Source organism: Miniopterus schreibersii, assembly GCF_964146895.1.
Source record: "Miniopterus schreibersii genome assembly, chromosome: 8".
NCBI classification, from domain to species: Eukaryota; Metazoa; Chordata; class Mammalia; order Chiroptera; family Miniopteridae; genus Miniopterus; species Miniopterus schreibersii.
Genome location: NC_138109.1, coordinates 18622892 through 18636784, shown reverse-complemented (window position 1 = coordinate 18636784; position 13893 = coordinate 18622892). Strand labels below are relative to the sequence as shown.

At 44.5% G+C, this 13893-nt stretch overlaps 1 protein-coding gene across 2 annotated transcripts in view; it reads left to right on the top strand.

Annotated features, from left to right (window-relative positions):
- Positions 1-13893, top strand: part of PHC2 (polyhomeotic homolog 2) — an 83164-nt gene that overhangs the window by 18434 nt on the left and 50837 nt on the right. Inside the window, exon 1 of one of the 2 annotated variants that reach the window (XM_081143874.1) lies at positions 5666-5761. The exons of the other annotated variant lie outside the window; for it this stretch is intronic. The gene's annotated coding sequence lies outside the window, so the exon portion shown is untranslated. Of the gene's footprint in view, positions 1-5665; positions 5762-13893 lie in introns of those variants that run through there. 2 annotated transcript variants of the gene reach the window in all.

Below are 13893 nucleotides of genomic sequence, written 5' to 3'. Positions count from 1 at the left end.
GATAAGCCAAGGTAATAGACTCTTGGAAGACACCTCCCTGGTAGCATCTACTTTCTTCGTCCATCCAGAGAGATCTTTCTGCAATTGCTGTGATAAGTATTCCCTTGCTTTTCTCTATAGTTTTACCAGATACGAGTGATTCCCTAAACAACATACTGTTATTTTTACAAAATACTTTTCAGTTTTGACGGTTTTTGAATTCTGTGTGAATGGAATCATACTGTATCCATTCTTCTTGGTCTTTCTGCTATTGCTCAACATTCTGTTTCTCAGATTTGTCTGTGGTGATACATGAGACTGTACATCACTCATTTTCATTTCTAAATTGGGTGTTTACATAGGAATAAAATTGCTGGGTCATAGAATATGGGTATTTATTGGGAAGTGCCAAACTGTTTTCTGAAGTGATTATATGAATTTACACTCCTACCAAACAGTCCCTGGATCCATTGGATTGTGTGTTTAGGAAACCAGGAGTGCCTCCAGCCCTGGTTTAGCAGGCATCAGGATGCTGAGGGCAGACCAGCGCCACCATCTCCTGAATGACCAGGAGATGTTCAGCCGTAACCATACCACCCCAAGCAACCAATATGAGCACTTTGGTGATTTTCATTTTATCATTTTTCTATTCTTTATTTTCCAAGTTGTCTGTATTTTGAAAAGTATCTGCATTAAACAGCACAGTATTCTAAGCACAGAACACTCCGAGAAAGGATGCTCATTCTCTGTCTGAACAACTGCCATGGATGGACTCTAGGCAAGTGACCTAACCTTTCTAAGCCTTGGTTTTTTACTAGGTAATCTCCACATCCCCTCCTTCTCTAACCATGTGAGATTTTAATGAAGGCGGTGTCTTAGCTTGGGCTACTATAACAAAATGCCATAAACTAGCGGATTATAATCAACAGAAATTTATTGCTCATGGTTTGGAGGCAGGAAGGCTGAGATCAGGGTGCCAGCATGATTGTGTTCTGAAGAGGGTTGCAGACTGCCAACTTCTTGTGTTCTCACATGGTGAAGAGCAGAGAGGGGCCAGCTCTCATAGCTCTAATAAGGGCACTAATCCCATTTATGAGGGCTCCACCCTATGATTTCATCTAATCCTAATTGGCTCCCAAAGGCCCCACTTCCTAATACCATCACTCTGGGGAGTAGGGATTCAACATAAAAAGTTAGGGGGGCACAAACATTCACTCCATAACAGGGGATAACTAAAATCACTGCATCTCAAAATTTAATTTGCATATGAATCACTCAGCAATCTTGTTACCATTCAGATTCTGATTCAGCAGATCTAGGATGGGGCCCAAGATTCTTCATTTTCAACCTGCTTCCAGCCGATGTGATCCTGGTGATCTATGGCCATGTCTTGAGAGGCACAGGCCAAGCTGCCTAACGTTCTGTGACCTGTTCTAGAGACTAAGCACCTGGGAGTTTGGAGTAATGGTTACTTTAAAGCTGAGCAGCTCCCACTGGAGAACCCTAGCGTGCTGATTCCTAAGATTCTTCTGTGCTGAAGAATGCTAGCATCTGTGAACTCTACTGTGTGCCAGGCACTGTGCTAAGCACTTCAAAACATTCTGTCTCTTAATGCTCCCCCCTACCACTGAAGTCAGTACTGTGATTATTCCCATTTTACAGGTGAGGTGAAAGTGCTCCATAACATGTAGCTGGTAGGAGACAGAGCAGGCAACCCAGCTCATCTGATTCCAGACCCCTCATCTCACCACCAAGCCAAAGAGCAGAATAGCAGTCTCGGTCCTGGCATTGGAAGAGAGCACCACAGAGATTGCTGCATCACAGGGCCTCCCCTTATGTGTACGTGGGGGGGGACACTGTTCTCCCTCAGCTCCAAGTGTCTCCTCCAAGGGAACACTTCTCAGCTTGTAAACCTATCCTCTACCTCAGATTTTCTTGATAACTCTTAAAGGGTCTGACTGCAGCAATATCAGTCATGGGCTAAGAAGGCTTCTTCCAAGAGCCTTCTCTCTCCCTTGACAAGAAGCTTCCTTGGCTGTGAACAGCACTTAGGTTGTGTCCTAGGAAGGCCATGGGCCTTAACATCCATTTTCATTTACCTTCTAAAAGAAGATTAAGGAGAAAATTTAATTTTGCCTAATGCCTCCCCCAAATGGCTAATTTATATGCTAATTAGAAAGATAAGAATCGATGAAACTGGTAGTCAATATGATATCCAAGGCACTGGTAATGAAATTCATTTTGAGATGCACTGCCAGTGGAAATGAAGCAATTACGCAGAATAAATGGGGCAGCTCGGGGAACAGGGGCTCCATATTGCACTTGACTGCATTATTTCCCCTTTTGCTCCTCCCCTCACTCTTTCCCCACCCCCTTGAAATCAGCTGTCCATTCAGATCCTTTGGGGCCCCCCACACCAGCTTCTTTCTCTGTGTATTTAGAGACTTGCAATATCCCTGTGGACTTGGGGCCTGCCAGGGGGAAATGGAGCCAGGGAAAATTATAGAGTCTGAGAAGACTATTATATAATTACCATATTGCCCAGATTTTCCAGAACTGTCCTGATTTCAAATATTTTATCCCATCAGACCATATGTCAATGGGTCCTCTGTAAGTCCAGTATGGCGTGGACCATAGCGTGGCCACGACATTTAACCTAACTCTTGGAAGTTTTGATTCAACCTGGACATTTATTCCAGGATTTTAGAATTTTTTTCTTTTCTTTGTATGTGTGTGTCTGTGTTGGAGGGTAGTGATTGTAATCATCTCTGAAGGTTAAGGGCACAGCATTATTCATTTTATGCTTTTAACTAAGATAACTGAAATTTGTCTTTTGTCCTAATTATGCTCATTGGAATCACCTGGACAGATTTTTCCCAAAATTTTATTATGAAAATTTTTAAACATACCAAAATGTTGAAAAAAATTATGCAGTGAGTTTTATATGTATCTTATCTAGATTCTACAATTAACATTTTACTATCACATATCTGTCTTAACTATCCATCCCTCTATCCATTCACCAGTCCATCTTGTTTCTTTTTTAAGCATTTCAAAGAAAGTTACAGACATCAGTATATTTCACTCCTAAATACGTCAGCATGCACATCATTAACTAGAGTTTAATACTTTTGAGGTAGCCCGGCCGGCGTGGCTCAGCGGTTGAGCGTCGACCTAGGATCCAGGAGATCGCGGTTCAATTCCCAGTCAGGGCACATGCCCGGGCTGCCGGCTCCATCCCCAGTTGGGGGCGTGCAGGAGGCAGCCGCTCAATGAGTCTCTCATCATTGATGTTTCTCTCTCTCTCCTTCTGCCTTCCACTCTCTGAAATCAATAAAGCTTTTTTTAAAATACTTTTGAGGTAAAATTTGCCTACAGTGAAATGCACAAATCTAAAGTACACCATTCTCTAAGTTTTGACAGAGGCATACACCAATGTGTACACCCCCCCATCAACATTTAGAACATCACCCCAGACGTTCCCTCATGCCCCCAACAAGTCACTCCCCGGCCCCACGCCCCACTTCCAGAGGCAGCCATCACTCTGACTTTTTCCACCATAGATTAACTTTTCCTATTCCTGGACCTTTATATAAATGGAATCATTCAGTGTGTACTCTGTGTAAGGTGTTTTTCACCCAGCACAGCATTTCTGAGACCAATCCACGTTGTTGCATATATCAATAGTTTGTTCCCTTTTATTGCTGAGTAGTATTCCAGAATGTGGATATACCACAACTTTTTAGCTCCTCTGAATAAGGCTGCTAGGAACATGTCTGTATAAGATTTTCATGGGCCTGTGTTTTCATTTTGCTTGAAGAAATTCCTAGGAATGGAATTTCTGAGTTCTAGGATAGGTGTGTGTTTAGCTTTATAAGAAACTAACCAGATCATATTCCAAGGTTGTGCTCTTCCTGGGAAGCTTTTAAAAAAACACTGCCTCTCTGCTTGCTCCAGAAATTTCTAATTAATTAATTGGTCTGCAGTGGGACCCAGGCATGAATATATTCTGCTTCTCTGGTGGCTCTAATGTGCGGCCAGAGGTAAGAATCACTCCAGGGTTAACGGTTAACTCCAGGTGAGACTTCTGGGTACCAATAAGAAATGAAAAAGGTTGATTTTTTTCTTACCTTTTTATTTTTTTACTGCAAAAGTGGCTTTCTGTTGCTGTCCCCTTTTTCCTTTTTACTGCTCTAAAGACTTGGGCACAGTCTAGGATGATTTAGACATCACAGTGCAGACTTTGAAGTAAAAAGACCTGCTTTTTAATCCCAGTTTTGCCACTTTGTTTAACCTGAGCATGTTACTCACCAGTTTCTCTTCTGTAAAATGGGGTTTATAGTATGCATTCTAAGGTTATGAGGATGAGAGTGCCTAACTCCAAGAATTTCCTGAATTTACCATAGGACCAGGGTGGGAATGGCGTCATGCAGCCCTCCAGATGAGTGGCATTCCTTATCTGCCTTTCTGAACAAAGGCAGATTGACAGTTCCTTTCTTAGATTCCATAGCATGGCTCTGCATGGTGAGGCTGTGAATGTCAGAGGCTGAAGATCCATCACCACCTTCCTGTAATGATTGGACTATAATTACCTCTTGCCTTACAAATATGTAAAAACTACAAGTCAATAGGATGGGGTCTATTCACTGTCCCAGTGTAACCAACAACACACCTTTGCAAAACTGCTGGCTTGCTGGCTAGAGTGGGTGTTAAGAGAACAGTGAGGAGCTATCCAGCATCTGAGGCCACAGTTTTTCTTGCCTTCTTGCTGGATTACTGAGCAAGGAGTCATCAACAACAGAACAAACTACTGAAATCTGATCCCTGCCCCCTGCAGCCTGGCCACAGCCCTGGAGGAGGCAGACCTTTATGATACTGGTCCAGATATGGGTGGACTGCCCTCTGGGCCTTGCAGAGAGTTGGCATGCGTGGCTGCTGACAGTGTTTTACATCAGTTGCTCAGTGCTTGTTGCAAAAACACCAACATCTCTTTAAGGGGGCTTCTGAGTGATGTGGCTTCTCTCATTGTTCATCCATTTGAATGAGGATTTGCCAGTTGGCACCATGAGGAATGCTGTTGTAAACAATGGGCTTCTCCATGTGAGAGAGGCCAGCCTGGGCACAGATGAAGCTCTTAAATCAGCCTAGAAGTGCCAGATTTTAGCTTCTTGCTGAACAGAATGCCTGTGGAGGATTCCCCTCATGTCCTCCACAGACAACTACTGAGAAGGCAGCGTCCTGTGCCTTCCCGGGAAGGTAGGGTTTCCAGTGTCAGAGGTCGCTCTAGGCTCCAGTACAGAGATCCAGGTTAAAGAATGGCTGCTAATGTGCCTGTTTTCAACTTTTTGGCCTCCCTGAGTATCTGTCTGTGGAATCCTGCTTTTGTTAGGGGGGTACAGGGTAGGAGGAAGGGTAGAGGGGGCAAGGGGAAGAAATCAAATGGCCTGCTATCTGAGCCACGTGCCTGGCTTCAATAGTCCCCTTTTGGGTTGGTTCTATCCTGTAATGTGTCCCCTGAGAAGACAGACTAAGCAGCCTGGGTTACCCTGTAATTTCTCCAAACTATTTGCATGAAATACTGCAGGCAAAAAGCCCAGGCCCTGATTGGCTGTTGCTAGGTAACAACATAATCATCGGGAAATTAGGCTGTCCTTTTTTTTCCAACCCGGAGTATGTGTGTGATTGCAGCGTTGTGCAGGAAGAGAGAGGGAGTGGAACAAAGAGAGATAAATGGGATGGTCTTGAAGGTGGGGACGCCACAGCCACAAACCTGCATCCCACGGTAGGACAATCTGCTTTGGGTTGGGCTCTTTACTCAGTCAAGCCAATATCGGTACATTTTCCTTCTTTATAAGAATGACACAGCTAGCAGGTCCTGCAGAGAGCAGGCACAGAAGCTGTGGAAGCAACTTTGACATGTGAAGTGATTTTTAGAAGCAGGAGGTAGTGCCTAATATAGGAGGATGACTCCAAGTGAGCATAAATAAATGAATGTGTCTGGAGAACATGCATAGGCAGATAAGACTCCATTAGCGTGGCCATAGAGCGCCAGAGAGGAGCAGAATGTGAGAGTGCGCATGTGAATGAGGCGGGTGACAGAGAAAACACATATGCATTAAAATGTGGAAGGAAGCTCCATAAACTGAAGTTTAGAATTGTGTCTGTTCAAAGTCTGCCAATGTTTGGGCATGTGGTCCTACTGTTGTTCAGCCGGGCGATCCTCAGCCTGCCTTTCCGCCTGGGTAGACCTGGCAGGTGGAGGGAGCGTAAGAGCGATACGAGAGCGTGTGTGCGCGTGTGGCGTGTGTGTGCTGAAGTAGTTCATTTTCAAGGTTGTATGTAGAGCCCCGACAAGTGTCCAGCTCCACCTGGACGCTCCCGCTGGATAATTAACATCCATGAGACCATGAGCACTTTCCTTTCTCTTCCTCCTAGACCCAGATGGCTTGGCCGCCTCTAACCTCCTTTATCTTGTCCCCCTTTTGAGTTCCCTAGCAATGACCCTGCCCTTCCACTAGACCCTCAGTTACCATACTGCACACTTCATTGGCTTGCTGCAACCCCAGCAAGCTAATTGCCTTTTGCCATTCATTGTCTGCCAGATTAACGACTCCTGCGTCTGCTTGCCTGCAGCCGCCTGTGTCCTCTCCCTCCTCCCCCCTCCTCCCCTCAGCCTCTCTGAGCTCCACATCTGAGTTCTTAAGTCATTTAATTCAAAAGGTAAAATAGAAACACTGTCTCTTTTTATCCTGATCTAAGGAAATAGTCCCTGGCACAATGCAGAGGGGACCATTTTGTAGCAGTGGTAAAAATATACACCAGGAGCAAGGCATATTAATTAATATATGAGAATGACTCCGGGCGAGGGGGAATTAATGAATGAGCGTGGAGATATGAGGGGCAAGACAGGATGTGTGCCAGGAACCAAGACTCAGAAGGGAATAGCCTCCCAACCATACAGCCCCCCCCCCCCCAGTGACTTGCTGCCTCTGTGGATGAGCCTGACAAGCTCTTGCCCCGGAGGAAAAAGTCATCGCTAACTTACAGTGGCTCAAACCCCTTTCCGAGTACATCCGCTGAATGGAATGAAACGTGCTCTGCAGAGCATCCATGCCCTGTGTGCAGATATAACAGAGATTCTTCAAGACGGGTTCCTTGGACCAGCAGTGTCAGAAATCTGGGGGTGGGTCCCAGAAATCTGTTTTGCCAAACCCTCCAGGTGATTCTCATATATGCTAATGTTTGAGAACCACTGTAGACCTGAATACCTGTATCTTTAATAAGTTCCCAGGTGTTACCACTCTGAAAACCTCTGCTCTAAGAATAAAAAATGGGGGACAATGTATAATTCCACCTAGAATACCCTCTCCCCATTTCCAAAGTCCCAATCAAACCCATCTTTAAAGACCCACCCCAGCCCGGCCCATGTAGCTCAGCTGTTCATCATTGACCTATGCACCAGGAGGTCCTGGTTCGATTCCCAGTCAGGGTACATGCTCGGGTTTCGGGCTCGATCCTCAGTAGGGAGCGTGCAGGAGGTAGCTGATCAGTGACTCTCTCATCATTGATGTTTCTCTCTTTCCCTCTCCCTTCCTCTCTCTCTAAAAAAAAGTTAAAAACATATTTAAAAAAAAAAGACCCACCCCCAGTGAAAATTCTAGCTGATTCAACCAAAGGCTATCACTCTGTACCTTACTACATCTTCAGGGGTCAGTGAATTAGGGCCCCCAGGTCAACCCAGCCCACAAGTTATTTATGTAAAGTCCTAGAACGGATGGCTTTTTCATTTTTAAATGGTTGGGAGGGGGAGAATCAACTGAGAATATGCAACAGAGACCATATGTGGTCTGCAAAGCATGAATGATTTACTATCTGGCCCTTTACAGAGAAAGCTTGCCAATTCTTGTTATATTTATGTACTTTTCTTATTTCTCCTCTTAAACTATTAACTCCTTAAGAATGTAGTTAATATCTGAATCATTTTTGTATTCCATTCAATTCCAAGCACATCATAATTGTTCAATAAATGTGGAAAGAATGATGGACGGACAGCTGGGTGGAAGGGTGGATGAGTGGATGGGTGGTGGCTCAGCGAGCTCTTTGGGTGGTTAAGGTGTTCTGGGAGTCCAAAAGAGATCAGCCTTTCTACTTAGCCACTTTGTAGCTGTCCCACTCAGGAAATGAGAACAATAGTTTCTTCCACTTTGAGTAGATGATGAGAATCAGGACGTTCATACTAAGGGAGCCTGCCCTTCATTAGTAGCTAGAATGATGAAGACATTAGGAGCTGTGCTACGGCTTAAAACACAAGATTAGCATTTAGAAAGTTTAACTGTATTAGTTTTTAAAATAAGCAGAAAAGCTTAAAATCTCAGTTGGACTTCTGGCATCCAGTAAGGAGTTTCATGGAACTCCACACTACCAGCGTTAAAGACCCTGCAGGCCACACGGCATGAGTCACGCACGCCTCATGGCTGCTCAGCCTCTGCTCGGAGGCCTCCACGGGCATGACACTCGCTTCACAAAGCAGCCACTCCACTTTTTAACAATTCCAGTCGTCAGTAAGTATTTCTTTTCTTTTGAGTTGAAATCGATCTCCTTACAATTTCCACTCCGCAGCCTCACTTTGGCCTATTCTAGCTATCAAAGTGAGCCACCTAATTTATAAGTGTGAGGAAGTCAGTGGGGTAAACTTACACTCCCATGGAAAGAGTGGAAGATCAGAGGGGATATACCCCATTGAGAGTTTTCCCTGCAAACAGTAACAGACTGGGTTAGAGATACAAGAAGTTGAAAGGCAATAGGTATGCTAAGAGAGGAAGAGCAAACGTAGGGGTGTGAAGTGGAGTAGAGCACAGCGTTCCAAACACAACACGAAGCAGAAGGCTGGTGGCCACAGCGGATCAGAGGCCGACCACAGACACGCAGCATGTTTCTGCCACAGAGGAATGTTAATCGCAATTAGAGGCCATTCTTTGGGACAAATGAGGGAAAGAAGGCCCCAGAGCTGGGCCGAGGAGACTGTGGAAATGCTTTGTGATTCCAAAGCTCTGAAACAGCTGCCTTGACGAGTTGCTAGGGCAGAAGCAGAGCAAGGGAAAGCCTCTTAGGAATGGCCGAGTCCTCTAAATGGTGGGCTGGCCAAAGCGGTGAGGGCCCAGGGAGGGAGCTGCCCCAAGGGGGGGGGGCGCTGAACTCTCAAGCTGTATGCCTGTTCGCGATGTACTGTAGTCTTTATATTAATCCAGATACATTGAGAACTGGTAAATCAATCATTACATGAAAAATAGCTCCAGGAAGAATGTTTGTTGATCGCGTACTTTCTGGATTTCTAAAGCACTTTTACTGCACAGAGCTTGGAGTGAAATGGGGAATTTAATCTAGTAAATAGCAGTTGCTGATTAGCTTCTAGTCTCTTGCTTTCCCTCTCCCTTCCCAACACACATAAATACAAGAGTGCACATGTATGAGCAGCCTCCTCACACACACACACACACACACACACACACCCCGTGGCTAAGTCTATTCTGGTTATCACTTCTTCCAATTATACCTATAAGTGTTTGGTGTGGTTTCTTTTTCCTTCCTCCCTCCCTCCCTCCCTCCCTCCCTCCCTTCCTTCCTTCCTTCCTTCCTTCCTTCCTTCCTTCCTTCCTTCCAAAAAAATTCCTAAGATTCAAGAATGGAGCTTTTAAAACTCTGGTGAAAACTTTACAAGCAAGCCTGGAAAGAATATGTTCAATAATCATAAAAGATTAAAAGCCTAAATTTTTTAGTCTTCCTTCCCCACACCTGGGACATGAGTTCTAGGCTCAGACTCTCTGGTGCATGGCACTTACTAGCTTTATGATCTTGGGCAGATTACCACTCGTAACCCATGTCCTCATCAGTAATTACTGCTCCAAAACAATGCTGGAAGAGTGATCAGGCAAAGGGAGGTTGGTAATTATTAAATGCCTGCTCTGTGCTGCACACTGTGCTAGGTGTTTTGCTTGCATTCTCTTATTTACTTTTTCCAATAACTCTTTAAAATCTATTGCATTAACGCTGTTTATAGATGAGGAAACCCAGGCCCACAGAGGTTAAGCAACCTGCCTCACATCTCCCAAGTGGGGCAGAGGCAGGAATCAAAACAGCTTCCTCTGAGTACAAAGGCCCTCCTCCCCCTTTCAAATCACGCTGCTTCCCTGAGGCCGTGCCCAGCGCGTAGTAGGCATTCAGGAAAGGCAGGTGTCCACATCCCTCCTGTCTAAAGGATCCTGGGGCAGTTGCTTTTGTCTTGTATTTTCAATTAAATAGTTAAAAATTATTTTATAGCCCGGCCGGGCGTGGCTCAGCAGTTGAGCGTCGACCTGGGATCCAGGCGATCAGGGTTCGATTCCCGGTCGGGGCACATGCCCGGGTTGCGGCTCGATCAGTGATTCTCTCATCATTGATGTTTCTGTCTCTCTCTCTCCCTCTCCTTTCCTCTCTCTGAAATCAATAAAGATATATTTTAAAAAAGAAAAAAAAAATTATTTTATAAACCCTGCTGACAGGACCAACCTCGTATGTAGATAAGGTATGTGAAAATGCTAGGGGTCAGTATCCAAAATTTATAAAGAACCCTTACTACTCAACACCAAATCAAACAATCCAATAAAAATGCGGGCAGAGGACCTGAATAGACACTTCTCTAAAGACGACACGCAGATGACCAATAGAAGTATGAAAAGATGCTCAGATTAGTGACACTGAGATCTTTTCTTATGTCACTATATGCTCAGCGTCACTAATCATCAGAGAAATGCAAATTAAAAGCACGGTGAGATATCAGAATGGCTATCATCAGTAAGTCCACAATTAACATGTTGGCAAGGATGTGGCGAAAAGGGAGCCCTCATGCACTGTTGGTGGGAATGCAGATGGATGCAGCCACTATGGAAAACAGTATGGAGGTTCCTCAAAAAATTAAAAATAAAATTGCCTTATAACCTAGTAATTTCACTTCTGGGAGTTATCCAAAAAAACCCAAAACACTAATTTAAAAGAACATATGCACCCCTACGTTCATTACAACGTTATTTACAGTAGCGAAGATATGGAAGCAACCCATGTGCCCATCTATCAAAGTCTGTAAGCCCCATTCCCTCATCTCCTCATAGGGGATGGAAAGGGAGATCCTAAGGGAGTCTACCTCTTGGCATAAGCTCTGGGGGGAGCATGCTCAGGTGGGAGCAGAAAAACAGGGCACCCAGTGTAGCCCCAGCTTCTGCAGGGCACTCTCAGCTAGTGTCCATAGAAGTGAGCCAACTCCTCAGCCCCAAGTGCTACAATGAGTTAAGTGATACCTAGAGAGCCCCCGGTGGTCTCAGGTATATCCGGGTTTGGAGGGATAGAGCAAGAAGAGAAAAGAGGGCTGGTGAAGAATTTATAGATACATCACTATGCTCTTGAACAATGATGTTGCAGCCTGGCTGTTCCCTGTGATCCCTATCCTGGCCCAGTTGTGCTTGCCAGGAAGTAGGAGTGGCAGAAAGACTAACCTACCATGGCATACATAACTCAGCATCAGGCCAGTTCGAGGCTGAAGTGGAGTGGCAGCAACGATAAGCTCTGGAAGTAGTAAGGGTGCGTGTGTGCACGCCATGTGCTGAGGCATGCTTTATGGAGAGACTTAGTATGGAGAGATTTTTTTTATTTGAGGTATAATTAATGTACACCATTATATTAGTTGCAGGTATACAACGGAATGATTCATTACTTGTATATATTGCAAAATGATCACCACAATAAGTCTAGGGAACAACCATCACCACACAGAGCTACAGAATTTTTTTTCTTGGGGTAAAAAATTTTAAGAGCTACTCTCTTGCCAACTTTCAAATGTGAAAATACGGTATTGTTAGCTGTAGTCACCATACATCCCCAGGGCTTATTTATTTTATAACTTGAAGTTTGTACCTTTAGAGAGATTTTTATAGAGGTCTTTGGGAATACATGGCTCTACTAAAAAATAAACAAGGAAGAACTGACTGAAACCATAGCATAAAAAATTTACCATCACTAGATATAAAAAATAAAAAATAAAGATTTCTCTAACTTTGAGGTTATTGATGAGAATAAAGGTATCTTTTTCTTGGGAAGTTAATTCTTCTTCTACCCTACCCCAACCTCCTCTCTTTCCAGTCTGAGCCACAAACTGGGGGGCTTAAGAAATGTTCTGGAGACTGGAAGTCCGAAATCAAGGTGTGAGCAGGCCTGTGCTCCCTCCAAAACGCTGCCTGGTCTCTTCCTAGCTCCCGGCACCAGGTGTTCCTTGGCTCATAAAGACGTGACTCCAGTCCCTGCCCCCATCCTCACAGGGCTGTCTTCTCCCTGTGTATGTGTCTCTTTTATAAGGACACCAGTCATGTTGGATTAGGGGCCCATCCTACTCCAGTATCACCTCATCTTAACTAATTACATCTGCAGTGACCCTATATCCAAATGAGGCCCCATTCTGAGGTCCCGGGGTTAGGACTTTCACATCTTTTTGAGGGAGCACAGCTTCGTCCATAACAGGCAGTATTTGAAGTGGGAGAAAAAGGGACGTGGGTACAGTGTGATGATGGCTGGGAGATTAAAGCTGTGGGCGCTTAGAGTTAGGTACCAGCTTCACGTAATGATTGGGCCCAAGTTCGCGTGTGTATTTGTCTTCTGGGAAACCAGTAGGACAGCATCCCTCTTTAAGCCGCGAAGTAAAGTTCTTTCTAAAGGATCTTTAATAATGTCAATAATAACAATGATGATCATAATCATAATAGCAGTTAACATTAAGTGTTTACCAAGTGTCAGGCATGGCTCTAACTGCTTTACATATATTAACTCATCTAATATAACAGCCCTACAAGGGGTAATATTGGCCTAGTTTTACAGTTGAGACTGAAGCCTAGAGATTTAGTAACTCGCTCAAAGTCACAAAACTAGGAAGCTGAAGTTTGAGCCCCAGCAGTTTGGCTCTAGAGCATCCACTCTTCATCACTGTCTGGAGACAGACTCTCTTTAAATTTTATGTTTCTAAAGGGCCTTCTGGAAAAGCTCCCCTTTAGAAAAAAAAATTTAAAAGACCAACATTTTGATAGGTAAAAGGACCATGATTCTATATAAAGAGATTTTTAAGTGTGGCTATGACCAATGATGAAAAATAACTTATGGGCTCCTCACTGTTTGCTGTGGTTAGAGGAATCATTTTCCAAATCCCAAATTGGGCTCGCGCCCTTGCCATTTATCACATGCTTACTATTTGCTAAGTATTGTTCTCAATACTCAACAGACATCTCAATTAATCCATAGAACCACCCTGTGAGGGAGATGTGGTCTCATTTTACTGCTGAAGAAACCGAGGCCCCGAAGAACATAACTTGCTCAAGGACACTCGGCTGGTGGTTAGAATTTGAACCCAGGTCTTTCTAACACAAAAGTCCATGTTGCTAACCAATAAGCTGCAGGTACACTGTCTGCCACGTGGCTGAAATATAAAAACAGATTTGCCACAGACAAGGGTCCTGTAAACTACAGCCCACGGGCCAAACCCAGCCTTCCACATGTTTTTGTAACTCACATTTTATTGAAACACAGCCACACCCCTCTTATGACGCGTCCACGACTGTGTTTGCCCAGCAGAGCTGAGTAGTCATGGCAGAGACTGTATACTTGCAAAGCCTAAAATATTTACTATCTGGCCCTTTGCAGAGAGAGACACAGGCTGTACAGTTGCCCTGTCTCAGAGCAGGGAGATTGTCGCTGCCAAGTCTCACTCCCTAGACACTCCGCATTGGCATAGCGTGGCCTTAACTAGATGTTCCTTCCAACAGGGTCAAAGCCTCCCTTTCCCTCTCCTTATTCTCCAACCAACCAGCAACCAGCTTACAGAGACACTTGATGCAGTCTGCC